Source organism: Papaver somniferum, unplaced genomic scaffold (assembly GCF_003573695.1).
Source record: "Papaver somniferum cultivar HN1 unplaced genomic scaffold, ASM357369v1 unplaced-scaffold_137, whole genome shotgun sequence".
Taxonomy (NCBI): domain Eukaryota; kingdom Viridiplantae; phylum Streptophyta; class Magnoliopsida; order Ranunculales; family Papaveraceae; genus Papaver; species Papaver somniferum.
The window spans coordinates 18,752,732-18,757,702 of NW_020622934.1; the positions used below are offsets into that span (position 1 = coordinate 18,752,732).

A 4,971-nucleotide genomic window follows, 5' to 3' on the forward strand; every position below is an offset into this window, starting at 1 on the left:
TCTATTGTATCTTCATCTTACCCTGGGAAATAATAGACAGATTGAGAAACCCATCAAAAACTACATCATTATCATCAAAATAATTTCATCATTCTGAATCTTCTTTGGTTAAGAGTCTTAAAACTATAAAAGTGCTTTTTGTTTTACTTTGAACGGGGACTCGGTAAATAAAGAAAATTGCTTCTCTCCACGTCGGATTCCACCTAAGCTTTTGCTGTTATTCAGCTGTCATTTAGCTGGTCATATAGCCTTTTCGCATTGCTCCTAACCAGTAAGCTATATATAGGTGCAATTGCCAAATCCACCAATCCGATGGCATCACCTCCGAAAAACTTCTTCTCGGCGAGACCACCTTTTTCTTTGATAGTTTTTAGCATTTCTGAAATTTCATTTTGGGCCTTTTCTTGTTCTGCTCCTATTGTTGAGAAAAATATTCCAACACTTGGACCCCGTGTATAATGAGGCACAAACAAAAAAATGATCAACTAAATTTAAAAAAAACAAACAATAAATTTAACTTAGCAAGATGAGGTTTAATATACCTTATCCTCCATGAATTTAATCCAAAACCTAGCAACAGATTCCTCGTAAGGATCCTTGGGTAGTAGTGGGCTACTCTCCGGCCACGTTTCATCGATGTATTCGCGGATAACCACGGGTTCTGAAATGGGTTTTCCTCCGTGGACAAGAACTGGTGTCTTTTTATAAACTGGGTTGTATTTTAACAACATTTCACTCTTGTTTTTCAGATCTTCATTTTTTGTATTCATATTTGATACCTTTCAACTCTAAAGCCCAAATTGCTCTGTAAGTGAAAGGACTAGGCCAAGCCCCAATTAGTTTCACTGATGACTCTTCTCCCATTCTGTAAATGTTGTTGTTAATGACCAGACCAGTGGTTTCGCAAAATACCTAAATTTATAATATAACTGGGGTTTAACCCGTGCTATAATGACACAGGTGTTATATAAATTACATATAATTATGTTAGATTATTTATTTAAAATAATTTTTGATTGTTATAAACGGGAGTTTATCAGGTAGATGCCCACTTTGGTGGGATCCTATTACTTGGACATCAAGTATGTAAACTCTGTAAATAGAGTCCAAAACCTTTATAAACATATACAGATTAATATAATTTCTTTCTCTCTTTTTCCCCCATACTCTGTGTCTCCTTCTCTATTTTCTCTATTCACTAGACGTTATCACGCCCGTTGCTCTGCCAATATAAGCAAAAGAAGATTAACTACGATCTATAAATACTTTTTTTTTTTGATTTTTTTCTTTCTACCTTATCAATTTCTAACTAAATTTTTATTGGCTTATTCTAAGTATACGCTTTTTTTTTTCTTTTCTTGGAAAGTCCTAAGTAATATATTAATTAAACCAACAGTTACTTGGATACATTTGCCTTTGACTAAAAGGGATACAAACATTGGAATACCGGATACCAAGAAGATCAAAATACTCGATTGCAAATCGAGAACAAGATTTCTTACAGAAACTAAAACCGAAGATTACATTGATTAAAAGATAAATAACATCAATCGCCCGACAAGAGGTTTTTTCGCCTCCTATTGTGCTTCCTTTTACTTCATCCACCGCAAGATCCAACCCAAGTGATAAATCTATCAAAATAGTGAGAACAACATATTCCGAAGAGAAAATGATACACCCTGATTGATCCCGTGCCCTCCGAAGAGGTCTCCTTGATAGAGAAATTAAGCAAAGAGAGATCAAGCCAATTTTCTCAGCAGAGAATCGGCCAACCTGTGACTTTTTCAAGTCGCAGAAACGAAGGTCGTAAGACCAGGACAGTGAAAGGTTAAGAACAAGAGCAAGATTTGTTTCAAGCAAGTATAGAAGGGGTTTCATTTTTCCTGCTGAAAGATAAATGTTAAGCAACTAGGTCAGTGAGTTAACTCTGTAGTATAAATCTACCACACAACGAGCTGACTCAAAGATTTAGGGAAACTAAAGTGCAAAACAGCAAATCAGAGAGCAAAAAAAATCAAGAGAAAAAATCAAAGAGGGGAAGAAAGGGTTTACCTGGGGGCTTCACTTTGGAGACGCGATTAGGGAAATAAACATTACAAAAAGATCAAAACATGGATTTCACTTAAGAGATTTTAGAACACCTATTTAACATAAAATTAAGCTCCCAAAACTGAAATAAGCAGCATTACAGGCGTCGACAATCACAAGGTAAAACAGATCTTTCTTTCAGGGGGTTGAGAGGTCAACATAAGATTAGAAACAAACCAAACACAAGAACGGAAAGACGCTACAGGGTAAAGAAGGAAAAATTATCTTTTGTTAAAATACTTGGAGAAAAACCGATTTGAAAAACAAAGGAAGAAAATAAAGAAGATTTGAAAAACAAAATTTTTGAAAAATGAAGCCAACAACTTTGAGAAGATTAAAGATGAGTTTTTTAAAATACAGAAGTTTTAGAAAACCAGTTTTCATTGAAAACGAAGATCACTTCTTATAACTAAGAAGAGTTTTGAAAACAAAATAAGAAAACAATTTTTGGGCGGACCAAAAAAGAAAGCAAAGATTTTTGGGCGGACCTTACAAGCTTAAAATCCTTTCCTAGTACCCTGTAACCCCGAGATAGAATGAAAGCAAAAAGCTTTCTTATCTCACACAAAAAATAGAAAGATTGGTACAAAAACGCCACTACAAACAAATTAAAATTAGATCCTTACAAATCCATGTCCTAATCCCCATCTCACGTTTCCGATTTAGCCCCCGGCAAATCCCGAAGGAGTTTACTCAGATGCTGCCGTTCAAACTGGTTTTTTCTTTTTAGGGTTTTACTATTTCAGAGGGGAACGAGAAAAAAACTTGTGATTTCCTTTTTCTTGAAATTCTTCCTGAGCTTCTGACAGAACGATAAAATCTAAGTACACGTTGTGAACTAATTATCTCGTCAAAAGGGTTAAGTATCGTAACTGGATGACATGAATTAAAATAATAATTAACGATGAGTTAATGGCATTTATGTTATCTAAAGATTCTAAACCATATGCAATCCAAAAGATACCATCCTCGTACAGATGATGCCATTATAAATAGTATCCTCTTGTTAACCCTTTTATATAGTATTTCTTGTTTTATGTTTTGGTAAGGCATCTATTTCTTTTAGTAAAAACCATGTCTACCGTGTATCCATTCAAGGGGATAGTGGTATTTGAATACTCCACTGTCAACACTAAATCTCTTTACCAGTATATCACACACGTATCATCGTGTATTTCTCCCTTGTGGATTTTATATACATCTTCCCAACTACGGGAATATGATTTTGGTCACACTCGATTTTTTTTTGGTACCATTAAAATCCATTGGTTAATTCTTATATAAGATATGGTTTATATCAATGGAACATGACTGATTATATAAGTTGATTTATTTTTTCTTCCTTCTCTAATTTTTTTTCATAGAGAAAGAAACAAAACAATTAAAAAAAAAATCATTAATAAATGGTTTACAGTTTCTATTACCCTACCTATTGAAACTGTAATCATCAAAAAAAAATATATGGTATTATTGTAATTTGATTATCTTTGCGGTAATTTTTTACATGCATGGTTGAAAAACCTACGTCTAATTAAGTTGGTATCTTTGTCCTATAGACAAAAAGTTCATGTGATTTACTCATGGTTTCTATATCTTTACAAGAATCCATACATTGACCACGAAAGTGGATTTTTCCATTGCGATGGTTAAAACGACGTTGTTTTTTTTTGTCGATACGAGAGTTTGGTAAATCGTATAAACTAATTGGTGCTAATTTTCTCCATCGTTTCCATAAGATTGTCATATTTTCTAAATTTTTGCCAAAAGGAGAGAATTTTTCGACCACATAATAGTTTTTGTTCCTTCAAAGGCGATAATGACAATGATTTCTTTATTCTCTTAAAAAGAATCATAAAGCCAATTGAAACAGGTTTCTCACTAAATCCTAGAATGACGAGGAGTCATTATCATGTATTCACAATTGCAAACATTAATGAGATGGAGAATTGCTCCATTCCTGAGGGACATTTAACAATTTTTAGTTTTCTTCTTGTATTATTCTCCAAAATTTGAAGTTGTTTCACTTGTAGTTGGAATTGGAGACTAAAGATCAAAGGGTGCGCACCCGGCTTGTTAACTTATATAATTAGTCCTTAAGCGACTTAATTGATCTTTCTAATATTAATTTTTGGAGAGCTCGCATATTTTATATGCATTTATACCAATTAATTTTGGGTTCCAAATGTACTCCATGGTTGATGTTAAATATGTATGTCTATTTAGACGACATTTTTTATGTCGAAAGACATTTCATAATGAGTATATGTCTCAATTAAGTCGGATAATACTTTACGAAACTTGAAGTTTTCGTATATGAGATAAAAAAGAAAATTTCCACCATAATCAGGGAGAGGGCTTACACTATCATAAGCTTGTGTTAATTAACTTAAAAGTTATATCAATTTCTCTCCCAACATGACCAAATCGAAAAAAGGCTGTCACTATCAATAGGTGTGAAATGTGTCATTTTTCTTTTATATAAGCTTTTGCCTCTTGAAAGGCAAATCCAATCACATATAGCAAAAAGTAGCATTTTAGAATAAGAGTTACAGATAGAACTTCAATATAGTCTATCAAAACAAGATCCGCATTCTCATAGTTCATATCTCCTCACTGGAAGATGGGGAGAATATAATGCCCGCGGGCGCTGGTACCAGTATTTCTGTCAATTTTTCAAGATATGCGTATACGTGAGAATTGTGTGGGATCGTATTAGTTAACATTGTCGAATATTAATTTACAGTAGCTACTAAAATAATAGAGACGGTGGTTGTTAACTCCTCTACATAGAAATATCGACATATGTGATTGGTTGGCATACAATCCATATTAAGCTGGATTAGTTTCTCAATTAACACAATTTTTCGATCTAAAACTTAACAC

At 33.5% G+C, this 4,971-nt stretch overlaps 1 long non-coding RNA gene and 1 pseudogene across 1 annotated transcript; both read right to left on the bottom strand.

The window, feature by feature from the left end:
- Positions 1-221: 221 nt before the first annotated feature.
- LOC113334643 lies at positions 222-864 on the bottom strand (annotated as a pseudogene).
- A 478-nt stretch (positions 865-1,342) lies between these two features.
- On the bottom strand, positions 1,343-3,025 carry LOC113334455. The gene is made up of 2 exons (XR_003352810.1): positions 2,053-3,025; positions 1,343-1,886 (listed from the first exon to the last, which is right to left on the bottom strand). It is a non-coding gene; the product is annotated as an uncharacterized LOC113334455 (long non-coding RNA).
- Positions 3,026-4,971: the final 1,946 nt, after the last annotated feature.